Source organism: Ambystoma mexicanum, chromosome 5q, assembly GCF_040938575.1.
Source record: "Ambystoma mexicanum isolate Mex_15411 chromosome 5q, UKY_AmexF1_1, whole genome shotgun sequence".
In the NCBI taxonomy this organism is placed as follows: Eukaryota; Metazoa; Chordata; class Amphibia; order Caudata; family Ambystomatidae; genus Ambystoma; species Ambystoma mexicanum.
The window spans coordinates 1,254,142,167-1,254,159,308 of NC_090933.1; the positions used below are offsets into that span (position 1 = coordinate 1,254,142,167).

The 17,142-nt window shown below is 51.4% G+C and overlaps 1 long non-coding RNA gene across 1 annotated transcript in view; it reads right to left on the reverse strand.

Moving 5' to 3' along the window:
* Positions 1-15,208: 15,208 nt before the first annotated feature.
* Positions 15,209-17,142, reverse strand: part of LOC138497985 (uncharacterized) — a 53,439-nt gene continuing 51,505 nt past the window's right edge. The window contains exon 4 of the long non-coding RNA XR_011278681.1: positions 15,209-16,078. This is a non-coding gene — a long non-coding RNA (uncharacterized lncRNA). The remainder of the gene's footprint in view (positions 16,079-17,142) is intronic.

Here is a 17,142-nt window from a genome sequence, read left to right on the forward strand (position 1 = left end):
CGCCCCAGAATTTATTACCCAGACACCCCCGCAAAGTCCGAAATGTGGGAAAAAATACGCATTTTCCTCACATTTCGCTCGACTCACCCATCGAAACACGCCCCCAACAACACATGGCCTACCGTCCCGCGTTCCCACAGGTGTCCCGATGAAAACGGTACCTCACATGTGTGGGTGCACCTACCTGGCCGCCAAGGGGAAAGCCTAAAACACAAGTAACCCCAAGTCTGTTTTCAGAGGGAAAACTCAGACATTCTGCCGACCGGCACAAGGTACAGATATGGGCCTCGGGTGTCCAAGCCACCGAGGAAAACAGGGAACCCCATGCATTTCCGAAAAGAGGACACCCGTGGGAATCCGCAGAGGTATGATATGCCCAAATTGCCCCAGAATTTATTACCCAGACACCCCTGCAAAGTCCGAAATGTGGGGAAAAAAACGCTTTTTCCGCACATTTCGCTCGACGCACCCATCGAAACACGCCCCCCACAACACATGGCCTACCGTCACGCGTTCCCACAGGTGTCCCGATGAAAACGGTACCTCACATGTGTGGGTGCACCTACCTGGCCGCCAAGGGGAAAGCCTAAAACACAAGTAACCCCAAGTCTGTTTTCACACCGGAAATGTCACACTCTCACATCATACAGATATGGGCCTCGGGTGTCCAAGCCACCAAGGAAAACAGGGAACCCCATGCATTTCCGGAAAGAGGACACCCGTGGGAATCCGCAGAGGTATGATATGCCCAAATCGCCCCAGAATTTATTACCCAGACACCCCCGCAAAGTCCGAAATGTGGGAAAAAATACGCATTTTCCTCACATTTCGCTCGACTCACCCATCGAAACACGCCCCCAACAACACATGGCCTACCGTCCCGCGTTCCCACAGGTGTCCCGATGAAAACGGTACCTCACATGTGTGGGTGCACCTACCTGGCCGCCAAGGGGAAAGCCTAAAACACAAGTAACCCCAAGTCTGTTTTCAGAGGGAAAACTCAGACATTCTGCCGACCGGCACAAGGTACAGATATGGGCCTCGGGTGTCCAAGCCACCGAGGAAAACAGGGAACCCCATGCATTTCCGAAAAGAGGACACCCGTGGGAATCCGCAGAGGTATGATATGCCCAAATTGCCCCAGAATTTATTACCCAGACACCCCTGCAAAGTCCGAAATGTGGGGAAAAAAACGCTTTTTCTGCACATTTCGCTCGACGCACCCATCGAAACACGCCCCCCACAACACATGGCCTACCGTCACGCGTTCCCACAGGTGTCCCGATGAAAACGGTACCTCACATGTGTGGGTGCACCTACCTGGCCGCCAAGGGGAAAGCCTAAAACACAAGTAACCCCAAGTCTGTTTTCACACCGGAAATGTCACACTCTCACATCATACAGATATGGGCCTCGGGTGTCCAAGCCACCAAGGAAAACAGGGAACCCCATGCATTTCCGGAAAGAGGACACCCGTGGGAATCCGCAGAGGTATGATATGCCCAAATCGCCCCAGAATTTATTACCCAGACACCCCCGCAAAGTCCGAAATGTGGGAAAAAATACGCTTTTTCCTCACATTTCGCTCGACTCACCCATCGAAACACGCCCCCAACAACACATGGCCTACCGTCCCGCGTTCCCACAGGTGTCCCGATGAAAACGGTACCTCACATGTGTGGGTGCACCTACCTGGCCGCCAAGGGGAAAGCCTAAAACACAAGTAACCCCAAGTCTGTTTTCAGAGGGAAAACTCAGACATTCTGCCGACCGGCACAAGGTACAGATATGGGCCTCGGGTGTCCAAGCCACCGAGGAAAACAGGGAACCCCATGCATTTCCGAAAAGAGGACACCCGTGGGAATCCGCAGAGGTATGATATGCCCAAATTGCCCCAGAATTTATTACCCAGACACCCCTGCAAAGTCCGAAATGTGGGGAAAAAAACGCTTTTTCTGCACATTTCGCTCGACGCACCCATCGAAACACGCCCCCCACAACACATGGCCTACCGTCACGCGTTCCCACAGGTGTCCCGATGAAAACGGTACCTCACATGTGTGGGTGCACCTACCTGGCCGCCAAGGGGAAAGCCTAAAACACAAGTAACCCCAAGTCTGTTTTCACACCGGAAATGTCACACTCTCACATCATACAGATATGGGCCTCGGGTGTCCAAGCCACCAAGGAAAACAGGGAACCCCATGCATTTCCGGAAAGAGGACACCCGTGGGAATCCGCAGAGGTATGATATGCCCAAATCGCCCCAGAATTTATTACCCAGACACCCCCGCAAATTCCGAAATGTGGGAAAAAATACGCATTTTCCTCACATTTCGCTCGACTCACCCATCGAAACACGCCCCCAACAACACATGGCCTACCGTCCCGCGTTCCCACAGGTGTCCCGATGAAAACGGTACCTCACATGTGTGGGTGCACCTACCTGGCCGCCAAGGGGAAAGCCTAAAACACAAGTAACCCCAAGTCTGTTTTCAGAGGGAAAACTCAGACATTCTGCCGACCGGCACAATGTACAGATATGGGCCTCGGGTGTCCAAGCCACCGAGGAAAACAGGGAACCCCATGCATTTCCGAAAAGAGGACACCCGTGGGAATCCGCAGAGGTATGATATGCCCAAATTGCCCCAGAATTTATTACCCAGACACCCCTGCAAAGTCCGAAATGTGGGGAAAAAAACGCTTTTTCTGCACATTTCGCTCGACGCACCCATCGAAACACGCCCCCAACAACACATGGCCTACCGTCACGCGTTCCCACAGGTGTCCCGATGAAAACGGTACCTCACATGTGTGGGTGCACCTACCTGGCCGCCAAGGGGAAAGCCTAAAACACAAGTAACCCCAAGTCTGTTTTCACACCGGAAATGTCACACTCTCACATCATACAGATATGGGCCTCGGGTGTCCAAGCCACCAAGGAAAACAGGGAACCCCATGCATTTCCGGAAAGAGGACACCCGTGGGAATCCGCAGAGGTATGATATGCCCAAATCGCCCCAGAATTTATTACCCAGACACCCCCGCAAAGTCCGAAATGTGGGAAAAAATACACTTTTTCCTCACATTTCGCTCGACTCACCCATCGAAACACGCCCCCAACAACACATGGCCTACCGTCCCGCGTTCCCACAGGTGTCCCGATGAAAACGGTACCTCACATGTGTGGGTGCACCTACCTGGCCGCCAAGGGGAAAGCCTAAAACACAAGTAACTCCAAGTCTGTTTTCAGAGGGAAAACTCAGACATTCTGCCGACCGGCACAATGTACAGATATGGGCCTCGGGTGTCCAAGCCACCGAGGAAAACAGGGAACCCCATGCATTTCCGAAAAGAGGACACCCGTGGGAATCCGCAGAGGTATGATATGCCCAAATTGCCCCAGAATTTATTACCCAGACACCCCTGCAAAGTCCGAAATGTGGGGAAAAAAACGCTTTTTCCGCACATTTCGCTCGACGCACCCATCGAAACACGCCCCCAACAACACATGGCCTACCGTCACGCGTTCCCACAGGTGTCCCGATGAAAACGGTACCTCACATGTGTGGGTGCACCTACCTGGCCGCCAAGGGGAAAGCCTAAAACACAAGTAACCCCAAGTCTGTTTTCACACCGGAAATGTCACACTCTCACATCATACAGATATGGGCCTCGGGTGTCCAAGCCACCAAGGAAAACAGGGAACCCCATGCATTTCCGGAAAGAGGACACCCGTGGGAATCCGCAGAGGTATGATATGCCCAAATCGCCCCAGAATTTATTACCCAGACACCCCCGCAAAGTCCGAAATGTGGGAAAAAATACGCATTTTCCTCACATTTCGCTCGACTCACCCATCGAAACACGCCCCCAACAACACATGGCCTACCGTCCCGCGTTCCCACAGGTGTCCCGATGAAAACGGTACCTCACATGTGTGGGTGCACCTACCTGGCCGCCAAGGGGAAAGCCTAAAACACAAGTAACTCCAAGTCTGTTTTCAGAGGGAAAACTCAGACATTCTGCCGACCGGCACAATGTACAGATATGGGCCTCGGGTGTCCAAGGCACCGAGGAAAACAGGGAACCCCATGCATTTCCGAAAAGAGGACACCCGTGGGAATCCGCAGAGGTATGATATGCCCAAATTGCCCCAGAATTTTTTACCCAGACACCCCTGCAAAGTCCGAAATGTGGTGAAAAAAACGCTTTTTCTGCACATTTCGCTCGATGCACCCATCGAAACACGCCCCCAACAACACATGGCCTACCGTCCCGCGTTCCCACAGGTGTCCCGATGAAAACGGTACCTCACATGTGTGGGTGCACCTACCTGGCCGCCAAGGGGAAAGCCTAAAACACAAGTAACCCCAAGTCTGTTTTCACACCGGAAATGTCACACTCTCACATCATACAGATATGGGCCTCGGGTGTCCAAGCCACCAAGGAAAACAGGGAACCCCATGCATTTCCGGAAAGAGGACATCCGTGGGAATCCGCAGAGGTATGATATGCCCAAATCGCCCCAGAATTTATTACCCAGACACCCCTGCAAAGTCCGAAATGTGGGGAAAAAAACGCATTTTCCTCAAATTTCGCTCGACTCACCCATCGAAACACGCCCCCCACAACACATGGCCTACCGTCCCGCGTTCCCACAGGTGTCCCGATGAAAACGGTACCTCACATGTGTGGGTGCACCTACCTGGCCGCCAAGGGGAAAGCCTAAAACACAAGTAACCCCAAGTCTGTTGTCAGAGGGAAATCTCAGACATTCTGCCGACCGGCGCAACTTACAGATATGGGCCTCGGGTGTCCAAGCCACCGAGGAAAACAGGGAACCCCATGCATTTTCGAAAAGAGGACACCCGTGGGAATCCGCAGAGGTGTGATTTGCGCCCATCGCCCCAGATTTTTTTTACCCAGACAGCCCTGCAAAGTCGGAAATGTGGGGGAAAAAACGCTTTTTCCGCACATTTCGCTCGCCGCACCCATCGAAACGCGCCCCCCACAACACATGGCCTACCGTCCCGCGTTCCCACAGGTGTCCCGATGAAAACGGTACCTCACATGTGTGGGTGCACCTACCTGGCCGCCAAGGGGAAAGCCTAAAACACAAGTAACCCCAAGTCTGTTGTCCATTCTGCCGACCGGCGCAACTTACAGATATGGGCCTCGGGTGTCCAAGCCACCGAGGAAAACAGGGAACCCCATGCCTTTTCGAAAAGAGGACACCCGTGGGAATCCGCACAGGTGTGATTTGCGCCCATCGCCCCAGATTTTTTTACCCAGACAGCCCTGCAAAGTCGGAAATGTGGGGAAAAAACCGCTTTTTCCGCACATTTCACTCGCCGCACCCATCGAAACACGCCCCCCACAACACGTGGCCTACCGTCCCGCGTTCCCACAGGTGTCCCGATGAAAACGGTACCTCACATGTGTGGGTGCACCTACCTGGCCGCCAAGGGGAAAGCCTAAAACACAAGTAACCCCAAGTCTGTTGTCAGAGGGAAATCTCAGACATTCTGCCGACCGGCGCAACTTACAGATATGGGCCTCGGGTGTCCAAGCCACCGAGGAAAACAGGGAACCCCATGCATTTTCGAAAAGAGGACACCCGTGGGAATCCGCAGAGGTGTGATTTGCGCCCATCGCCCCAGATTTGTTTTACCCAGACAGCCCTGCAAAGTCGGAAATGTGGGGAAAAAAACGCTTTTTCCGCACATTTCGCTCGCCGCACCCATCGAAACGCGCCCCCCACAACACATGGCCTACCGTCCCGCGTTCCCACAGGTGTCCCGATGAAAACGGTACCTCACATGTGTGGGTGCACCTACCTGGCCGCCAAGGGGAAAGCCTAAAACACAAGTAACCCCAAGTCTGTTGTCCATTCTGCCGACCGGCGCAACTTACAGATATGGGCCTCGGGTGTCCAAGCCACCGAGGAAAACAGGGAACCCCATGCCTTTTCGAAAAGAGGACACCCGTGGGAATCCGCACAGGTGTGATTTGCGCCCATCGCCCCAGATTTTTTTACCCAGACAGCCCTGCAAAGTCGGAAATGTGGGGAAAAAACCGCTTTTTCCGCACATTTCACTCGCCGCACCCATCGAAACACGCCCCCCACAACACGTGGCCTACCGTCCCGCGTTCCCACAGGTGTCCCGATGAAAACGGTACCTCACATGTGTGGGTGCACCTACCTGGCCGCCAAGGGGAAAGCCTAAAACACAAGTAACCCCAAGTCTGTTGTCAGAGGGAAATCTCAGACATTCTGCCGACCGGCGCAACTTACAGATATGGGCCTCGGGTGTCCAAGCCACCGAGGAAAACAGGGAACCCCATGCATTTTCGAAAAGAGGACACCCGTGGGAATCCGCAGAGGTGTGATTTGCGCCCATCGCCCCAGATTTTTTTTACCCAGACAGCCCTGCAAAGTCGGAAATGTGGGGGAAAAAACGCTTTTTCCGCACATTTCGCTCGCCGCACCCATCGAAACGCGCCCCCCACAACACATGGCCTACCGTCCCGCGTTCCCACAGGTGTCCCGATGAAAACGGTACCTCACATGTGTGGGTGCACCTACCTGGCCGCCAAGGGGAAAGCCTAAAACACAAGTAACCCCAAGTCTGTTGTCCATTCTGCCGACCGGCGCAACTTACAGATATGGGCCTCGGGTGTCCAAGCCACCGAGGAAAACAGGGAACCCCATGCCTTTTCGAAAAGAGGACACCCGTGGGAATCCGCACAGGTGTGATTTGCGCCCATCGCCCCAGATTTTTTTACCCAGACAGCCCTGCAAAGTCGGAAATGTGGGGAAAAAAACGCTTTTTCCGCACATTTCACTCGCCGCACCCATCGAAACACGCCCCCCACAACACGTGGCCTACCGTCCCGCGTTCCCACAGGTGTCCCGATGAAAACGGTACCTCACATGTGTGGGTGCACCTACCTGGCCGCCAAGGGGAAAGCCTAAAACACAAGTAACCCCAAGTCTGTTGTCAGAGGGAAATCTCAGACATTCTGCCGACCGGCGCAACTTACAGATATGGGCCTCGGGTGTCCAAGCCACCGAGGAAAACAGGGAACCCCATGCATTTTCGAAAAGAGGACACCCGTGGGAATCCGCACAGGTGTGATTTGCGCCCATCGCCCCAGATTTTTTTACCCAGACACCCCCGCAAAGGTGTGCGGGGGTGTCTGGGTAAAAAAATCTGGGGCGATGGGCGCAAATCACACCTGTGCGGATTCCCACGGGTGTCCTCTTTTCGAAAAGGCATGGGGTTCCCTGTTTTCCTCGGTGGCTTGGACACCCGAGGCCCATATCTGTAAGTTGCGCCGGTCGGCAGAATGGACAACAGACTTGGGGTTACTTGTGTTTTAGGCTTTCCCCTTGGCGGCCAGGTAGGTGCACCCACACATGTGAGGTACCGTTTTCATCGGGACACCTGTGGGAACGCGGGACGGTAGGCCATGTGTTGTGGGGGGCGCGTTTCGATGGGTGCGGCGAGCGAAATGTGCGGAAAAAGCGTTTTTTTCCCCACATTTCCGACTTTGCAGGGCTGTCTGGGTAAAAAGATCTGGGGCGATGGGCGCAAATCACACCTCTGCGGATTCCCACGGGTGTCCTCTTTTCGAAAATGCATGGGGTTCCCTGTTTTCCTCGGTGGCTTGGACACCCGAGGCCCATATCTGTAAGTTGCGCCGGTCGGCAGAATGTCTGAGATTTCCCTCTGACAACAGACTTGGGGTTACTTGTGTTTTAGGCTTTCCCCTTGGCGGCCAGGTAGGTGCACCCACACATGTGAGGTACCGTTTTCATCGGGACACCTGTGGGAATGCTGGACGGTAGGCCATGTGTTGTGGGGGGCGCGTTTCGATGGGTGCGGCGAGCGAAATGTGCGGAAAAAGCGGTTTTTTCCCCACATTTCCAACTTTGCAGGGCTGTCTGGGTAAAAAAATCTGGGGCGATGGGCGCAAATCACACCTCTGCGGATTCCCACGGGTGTCCTCTTTTCGAAAATGCCTGGGGTTCCCTGTTTTCCTCGGTGGCTTGGACACCCGAGTCCCATATCTGTAAGTTGCGCGGCTCGGCAGAATGTCTGAGATTTCCCTCTGCCAACAGACTTGGGGTTACTTGTGTTTTAGGCTTTCCCCTTGGCGGCCAGGTAGGTGCACCCACACATGTGGGGTACCGTTTTCATCGGGACACCTGTGGGAACGCGGGACGGTAGGCCATGTGTTGTGGGGGGCGTGTTTCGATGGGTGCGGCGAACGAAATGTGCGGAAAAAGCGTTTTTTTCCCCACATTTCCGACTTTGCAGGGCTGTCTGGGTAAAAAAATCTGGGGCGATGTGCGCAAATCAGACCTCTGTGCTTTCCCACGGGTGTCCTCTTTTGGGAAATGCATGGGGTTCCCTGTTTTCCTTGCTGGCTTCGACACCCTAGGCCCAAATCTGTAGGTTGCCCACATGAACAAATTGTGCTGTGGCGAAAGGCTTGGGGTTACCAGCGGGTTACCCTTTTCCTTTTGCGACCCCGGTAGGTGCACCCACACATGCGAGGTACCTTTTTCGTCGGAACACCTGTGGGAACACGAGAAGGTATGACATCTGCTGTTGGCGACGTGTTTCGGTGAGTGGACACAGGGAAATGTCTCTGAAATTGGCCGGAAATGAAGACAAATCTCAGACATTTCCCTCTGGCCACTCACCGAAACACACCGCCAACAACACGTGGCCTACCTTCCCGCATCGCCACACGTGTCCCAATGAGAGGCTGACCTCTTTGTGTGCAGGTGTGGTACCTGAGTGACAATGGGCACATCTTTAGTATAGTAACTTCGCTGTAGTGCGCTTAGGAAACAGTAAAGTACTGCCAGTAAGCCATTTCACATGCACCTTTCCTCACACTTCCCATACATAGCAGACGCAATGCAGTTAGACACGCAAGGTGGGATTTAGCACAAGGACCAACCTCCTTGTATTGCACAAGAAGGTTTGTCCTTGTGAGCAGTGATGCCACGTCAAGGCACCCACCGGATCACTGGCCATTCGTATCCCTTTCGTGTCTGCAGTCAGTTGGCATCCATTTCAGCAGTTGCACTTCTACGAAATCACTAGCACCAGAGCAAGTGTATCTACACATGAGCATATCTACACACTTATACCACATGGACATCTGTGTACAATGCAACTGTGTCTCTAGCAATATCTTAACTATCATTTGGCATCAATTTCATAGCAACTGTGTCTGCATGCAAACTTTATGTGCTGGCAATCACATGTGGACAGTGATAGCAAGTGCATACTGCCTGACTTCACTACCCTGCCCTACAGGCGCTATCTTCCACACCAGCTTTCAGTATGCCCATAGCAACTATGGCCAAACATTCTTATGTCCCACCGTACCCACACAAAACAGCCATCCTGCAAAATGACAATCATTTCGTCACTGCTGGAAAAGTCCATTCACAGAAATTGCAACTGCATGTTCTTTGTATCTTTACCTAATTCACACACCAATCATATCCAATTCATTCCTACAGATGACGTGTCACTTACACCACACATAACATTACTCGAGGTAAAACAATAAACAAGGCAGGATCTTACGAGGTACGCAAGACACCGCTGCCATATAGTTGGTGTCCAAGTACCACTTTCATGACACTTAGACCTCAAGGGAAGGAGCCAAAGTGGCGTGTAATATTTTGAAAAAACACCCCTTGAGTGGAGGGAACCTGAATGCCGTTCTGGTCTTCCACAACGCACGGCTTGAGTAGAGGGAGCGGGACTGGCCTTTCTTTGCTTGCCAAACCTTAAGTGGAAGGAGCCAGATTTGGGTTCCTGTCCAAAGTACGCCAGAAGCGGATGGGGTTTTCCAGACGTTTTTTTTTTGTAAGGCAATCCCGAACAGGAGCAAGCTGCACTCCCATAGGGGAGTGACCCACAGTGCTCCACCCTTCTTCTCCATGGCCCGCCTCAACTAGAGGCGGTGGAGTGGCATTCCTTTCCAAGATGCGCCTTCTTTGGACGTAACAAGCATTGCGTTACTTTGCAAGGCACACCACGCGCAGAGGGAGCTAGACTGCCTTTTCCTTAGGAGGCAGACCTGAAGGGAAAGGTACCGGGGGTGATGTCTCTTTCCCAGGCAGGCCTCAAGTGGAGGGGGCAGGACTAGCATTGCTTGCCAAAGCACGCCAAAGGGGAGTAAAGCAGAGTGCTGTCCCCACCTACTCCAAGGCACACCTCAAGTGGAGGGAGCTAGAGTGGCATTTCTTTCAAAGATGCGCCTGCTTTGGACGTAACAAGCATTGCGTTACTTTGCAAGGCACACCACGCGCAGAGGGAGCTAGACTGCCTTTTCCTTAGGAGGCAGACCTGAAGGGAAAGGTACCGGGGGTGATGTCTCTTTCCCAGGCAGGCCTCAAGTGGAGGGGGCAGGACAAGCATTGCTTGCCAAAGCACGCCAAAGGGGAGTAAAGCAGAGTGCTGTCCCCACCTACTCCAAGGCACACCTCAAGTGGAGGGAGCTAGAGTGGCATTTCTTTCAAAGATGCGCCTGCTTTGGACGTAACAAGCATTGCGTTACTTTGCAAGGCACACCACGCGCAGAGGGAGCTAGACTGCCTTTTCCTTAGGAGGCAGACCTGAAGGGAAAGGTACCGGGGGTGATGTCTCTTTCCCAGGCAGGCCTCAAGTGGAGGGGGCAGGACAAGCATTGCTTGCCAAAGCACGCCAAAGGGGAGTAAAGCAGAGTGCTGTCCCCACCTACTCCAAGGCACACCTCAAGTGGAGGGAGCTAGAGTGGCATTTCTTTCAAAGATGCGCCTGCTTTGGACGTAACAAGCATTGCGTTACTTTGCAAGGCACACCACGCGCAGAGGGAGCTAGACTGCCTTTTCCTTACGAGGCAGACCTGAAGGGAAAGGTACCGGGGGTGATGTCTCTTTCCCAGGCAGGCCTCAAGTGGAGGGGGCAGGACTAGCATTGCTTGCCAAAGCACGCCAAAGGGGAGTAAAGCAGAGTGCTGTCCCCACCTACTCCAAGGCACACCTCAAGTGGAGGGAGCTAGAGTGGCATTTCTTTCAAAGATGCGCCTGCTTTGGACGTAACAAGCATTGCGTTACTTTGCAAGGCACACCACGCGCAGAGGGAGCTAGACTGCCTTTTCCTTAGGAGGCAGACCTGAAGGGAAAGGTACCGGGGGTGATGTCTCTTTCCCAGGCAGGCCTCAAGTGGAGGGGGCAGGACTAGCATTGCTTGCCAAAGCACGCCAAAGGGGAAAGACCCGCATGGCACAACTCAAGTACAGGGACTCATAATGATTACTATTTCGTAGGCACGCCTCCAATGGAAGGAGCCTGATTAGCGTTCCTTTGCAAGTCACGCTTTGAGCTGAGGGATCTAGACTGATGTACATTTTCTTGGCAGGCCTCAAGGGAAAGCTACGGCTGTGGTTGCCTTTCCAAGGCAGGCCTCGAGTGGAGGAAGCAGGACTAGCGATGCTCGTGAATGCACGCTAAATCAAGTGAAGTGAGTTGACATCCTGTTGCATTTTCATTGAAGGTACTCCTCCAGGGCAGGGTGCAAGAGTGCCATTCCTTTACAAGACATGCACGATTTCAGGGGCTAAGGGTCCCTTTCAAGGAATGATGGGCATTTTCGGAAATCAGTCGATCTCCCAATATTTTTCCTTTGTATGATACAAAAGGAAACAAGGCTGAAAGCAGAGGGCAGGCTGGGAAGGGCATTGGGGACAGTACACCCGAGTATCCTTCCTCTTTCCTTGTTTTGTACACACCTTACATTTTCGGTACGGTTGTGCCTTCGTGGCAGTGGGAGGAACATAATCACCAAAGTGTCGCTCTTGCAATCTGGCTACATCTTCGACCTCTGGAAAGGAGGGAATTTGTACATGAACATTAGCCAGAGATTGAACAATTTCTAATTCAAAATCCAAAAAGGAGAGCTTGTTTTGTGGAGTAGCTGCACGGTACACCACATAAGCATTGTACGTTGCCATATGCACAATGTGTGTGGCTAACTTTTTGTACCAGAAACGCGACTTGCGTTCAGCGTGGTATGACTCAAGCACTTGGTCATTTTTGTCTACTCCACCCATGTACTTGTTGTAATCCAGAATGCAATTGGGTTTCAACACTTGCTGAGTCTGCCTGCGCAGAGGGACAGCTGAAGTACTTTCATCATGAATAGTACTTAGCATGTACACATCCCTTTTGTCGCAGAATTTCACTGCTAACAATTCATCCTGCCGCAATGCCATACATTGTCCCTTAGCCAACTTCTTACACACAAGTTGTCTGGGGAAGCGTTTGCGGTTACTGCGGATTGTACCGCATGCGAGTGTGCCCACATTGAACAATTCCTTGAACAGTGGAATTCCGGTGTAGAAATTGTCTACATACAAATGATGTCCCTTGTGGAGCCATGGTGTGAGAAGATCCCAAACAATCTTCTCACTTGTCCCTAAATGGGCTGGGCAGCCCGGAGGGTTTAGGGTAGAGTCTTTACCGGTGTAGACTCTCATGCTGCTGACATACCCAGTGGTACTTTCACACAACATGTACATTTTAATCCCATATCGTGATCTCTTGCTAGGAATGTATTGCCTGAATACAAGGCGACCTTTGAACAACACCAACGATTCATCAATGGATATGTTCTGGCTAGGAACATACACCTCTGCAAATCGGTGAGTGAAATGGTCCAGAAATGGCTTAAGTTTGAACAGCCTATCAAAGTTTGGGTCCGTTTTGGGTAATGCTGCCGAGTTGTCATTGAAGTGCAACATACGGTGCAGTGCTTGAAAGCGATTTCTGCTCATTGTAGCTGAAAAAAACGGGCAATAAAGTGGTGCTACAGTAGTCCAGTACATTGCGACAGACGGCTTGTGTCCAATTCCCATGAGCAAAATGAGACCCCAAAACTGTCTCATTTCAACATCGTTTGTGGGTACCCATGCTTGTGCTCTGGAGTGGGGTTTCAGAGTGGGACCCCTAGACCTCATGAACTGTGCAGCGTATAAATTGGTTTGCTCAACCACGTCTGCAATGAACCCATCATCAACAAAAAGGTTGAAAAAATCAATAGGCTGAAACCCTTCTGTATTCACTGTGCACCCTGATATACCAGTGAAAGGGGGCACAACAGGCTGAGCCATTGCTGGAGGCACCCAGAGCGACTCTTGAGTCATGTCAGGAACTGCCACATTGCGTGGCAGTCTTGCACGTCCCCTCCCCCTTACAGGTCCCCTGCGTGTGGGAAGTGTGCGAAAAGGTGGACGCACTCTTCCTTCCTCTTCATCATCAGATGATGACGATGATGAGTGGGAGGAGGGACTTTCGTCAATGGCCATCTCACTTCCCCAATCACTTCCCTCCTGCCCCTCAGAAGCACTATCTGTTTCAGAATGCATGTACACATCTGTGCCTTGCTCTGAGCCAGATTCCATCACTACAGCTAATGCCTCCGCACCAGACATTGATCGCCGAGAAGCCATGAGTACCTTCGCTATGGAACCCTTCAATGCCCAAAGACCAGATGAAGACTGAAACAAGAAGTATGTGTGCTTCTGAAAGTATGGAACGTAGCACAGTAAGTGGTATTCAGTGCCACAAACCTACTCCACACAGGTACACCAAAAGGTCCAGACTTTGCTCACTAACAGTAGCAGCCCTCTGCAATATGACGTACTCCCTGCACGCTACAATAAACAGAGTAGTACTTTGCAAACACTCACGTGAAATGCTAAGGACCAGCTGACTGCTTTCCTACAAGTGTGTAGACAGCTACAACACACCTGCACCTAAAAGAAAGAGAACAAAAAATCTATGGCCAATGTACTATTCCGCTAAACTGTACAGAAATACAAGCGTGGGGACGAGGATTTCAGCCACACTACCTATTCAGAAACAGCCAACATGCTTTGCACCATGCCCTCCCCCATGGGATGCTTGTGGATGGGAAATCGAGGTGAGAAGGAACCATGCAACGTATTAGTGATTGGGTGAGTTGAAAAGCCATAGGCAATGAAGAAGCAGAGAGGGAAGATAAATACAGTACACGGCTGGCCCTTCCGGCCAACTGCTGGCACACTTTTGACAATAACACCTGCTCATTCATATAGGGGTGTCTATTGTAAGGGGAAAGCTCACATGGACAAAATTATTGCAAGGCCAAGCAAATTGATGTAGGCTGAAGCAAGTAGTGATGGGTACCAAAGAAATAAGTAGCAGAAACATACTAAATGCTTTGACATGCCATGAATGCAAACAATTGCTAGAAAGTGGAAGTCTCACTGCCAACATACTTACTACCACTTCTATTCACCTTTCAGATCTTCCAGTGTGTCCATCAGTCACTGGGCAAACTCCCCCTAAAATAGCGTCTGGGCAAAATCCATTATGTTTCCAATGAACAGCTCCATGCCTGTTTTGGAAAGGTGCACCCCATCTCTGTGAAACATCACAGCACCTTTGATATTGCCATGGTGAATGGTCCGTATTCTGGTGTTGCCCTCTGTCAGTTTAGTGAACTCGCCATTCATTTTCCACACCGAGCGGTTGATGGCCCTTCTATTCCCTTCAGTTCTCCAATCCATCCTGGGAATCATCTGGGACCAGGCCACCACAGTGTTTGGAAACCTCGCTGCAATCCATTCAAGGTCTGCCATGAGCTGCTCGCGTACCCCCTTCCGTCCCACAGACGCAAAATCATTTCCTCCCAGGTGAACCACTATAAGGTCAGGGGGGGGGGCCTTTCCTTTTTCTTGGGCAGCGACGATGGCTCCTCGGAGCTGGTGAAGGCGCATCCCCCCCACCCCAAACCAATGCACCGCAAGGCCATCCCTTCCAGACCCAGATGTAGGTGGCCCTCGGAAAAGTCGTGCAGCCCTTTGGATATAAGAGTGGCCGAAAATCCACACAACCCTCATCCTCACTAGGAAATGGAAACAGGAAAACCCCCATGATTATGGCTACACATACATTTTACCACATTACACAACATTTGCACCAACACATGACTCTTGTAACAATCCCAGACACACACTTCACCCATTCGGAAACCACCTCTCATTTGAGATAACAGTAGGTCGACACATAATTGCCACGTTATTTTCAGGGGAAGGAGGTGAAGAAGATAGTATGTCACCTTGTGCCAATAACACAGTTGTGCTGGCGCAATTGTAATCAGTAAAAGTTGTCTGCTCCTGTGGCCCACCGCCTGCCCAGCACGGTGGTAAGGTGACGTCCACATGCTACATCGTTACAATTTGGCAGGGTGACTAGTCTCACGGAGGATATGAAGTCCACAGGAAGTGTGCTTTGTACGCTCTGTGAATATAGGTACCCTGACAGAATGTGCCACATTTACCACAAATGGGTGCACCTTCAGACACTTTCAATGTGAGTGTTTCGGCCATAGCTCCAGGACCACTAGTGACCTTGGGGCCACTTCACTACCAAGGAAGGGAGGTGGACAAGGTCACACCCATCACCCACCACTACCCTACATAGCTTCCTGGTCAGCACTACAGCTTTCCTCTCCTGGAAGGGATTGGACCCTGCACACACTGCTGAATTTGGAGGCAAAATATCCACCTGGGGGACGGACGACCAAGGCCAATGACACCCCCCTCTCTAGCTACCTTGCGTTACAGTTTTTTCCCCCTGCAAAAGGATGGGGACCCTGACAGGGCACACTGCGACCACTGCTGAAATTGGACCACAGAAATGGTGAACTTTGCAGTGAAAGGAATGAGCTCTGTAACAAGTGTGCATAGCATGCTCAGAAAAAATGACCATCTATATAACTACTGGAAAAAAATGTTTAAAATTTGCTGCCAAACCTTTCCTTCTGCAAAGCAGCTGCCTTACTCAATGCAAGGCACACCCATCACTGGCCCCCGACCCTCCCCACTACCCTTTCCCACCCTTATCACTGACAATGCACCCACAATTCCTTCCACCACAGTAACCCTCCACCCCCACATTACCAAGTAATAAATGTTGTACTTACATAAGTCAGCAATAGCTTTTCAGTAGCCGAAACTGCAAAGGAAACATAAAAGATTAAAATTCAATGCTTTGCCTACCAATTACACATCCAAACTGTCTGGCAACTATCTGTACATTTTTCACTTCCTTCCACCACTTCCATGACACTTCTCAGTCATCTACCACTACGGAAGGCTAGACTGCAGACGGATTGGAAATGGAAATAAGACAAGTGGGCATATGGCATCCTGCAGAAAAAACATAAAAATAAATAAATCCCGGAAATCTGGCACCAACCCATCACTGTTTGGAAACATCTGTGCTATCCATTCCAGTTCCTCCATTAGCAGCTCATGTATCCCTTCCCCTCCCACAGACGCTAAATCTTTTCCTCCCAGGTGCACCACTGTAGGGTGTTGGGTTTGCATCTCCTTTTGCATGGACATCGCTGATGGCTCCTCTGAGCTGGTGAAAGCACTTCCCCCTAACCCCAAACCAATGTACCAGGAGGGCATCCCTTTGAGAGCCAGATGTGGTTGGCCCTCGGAAAATCGTGCAGCCCTTTGGGTGAAAGAGTAGGCAATTATCTACACAACCCTCATCGTCACTATGATATGGAAACAAGTGAACCCCCATGAATATGCCTATACATACAGTTTACCAACTAGCTGAATGATTGTGTGAACACATGGCTCTTGTAACACTCCCAGACACACACTTCACCTATTCGGACATGCACCTCTCATGTGAATTTACAGTAGGTCATTACGTAATTGGCACTTGTGTTTTAGGGGAAGGAGGTGAGGAAGACAGTATGTCACCTTGTGCCAATAACACAGTTCTGCTGGGGCAATTGTAATCAGTAAAGGTTGTCTGCTCCTGTGGCCCACCGCCTGCACTGCACGGTAGTAAAGTGACTTCCACATGCTACACCATTACACTTTGGCAGGGTGACTAGTCTGACAGAGGATATGACCTGTGCAGCAAGGGTGTTTTGTAACCTCTCCGAATATAGTTCCTCTGACAGAATGTGCCCCTTTCATTACACATGCATGCACATTTGGACTCTTTGATTGTGAGAAATTGGGGCGCAGCTCCTAAAGTACTGGTGAACTTGG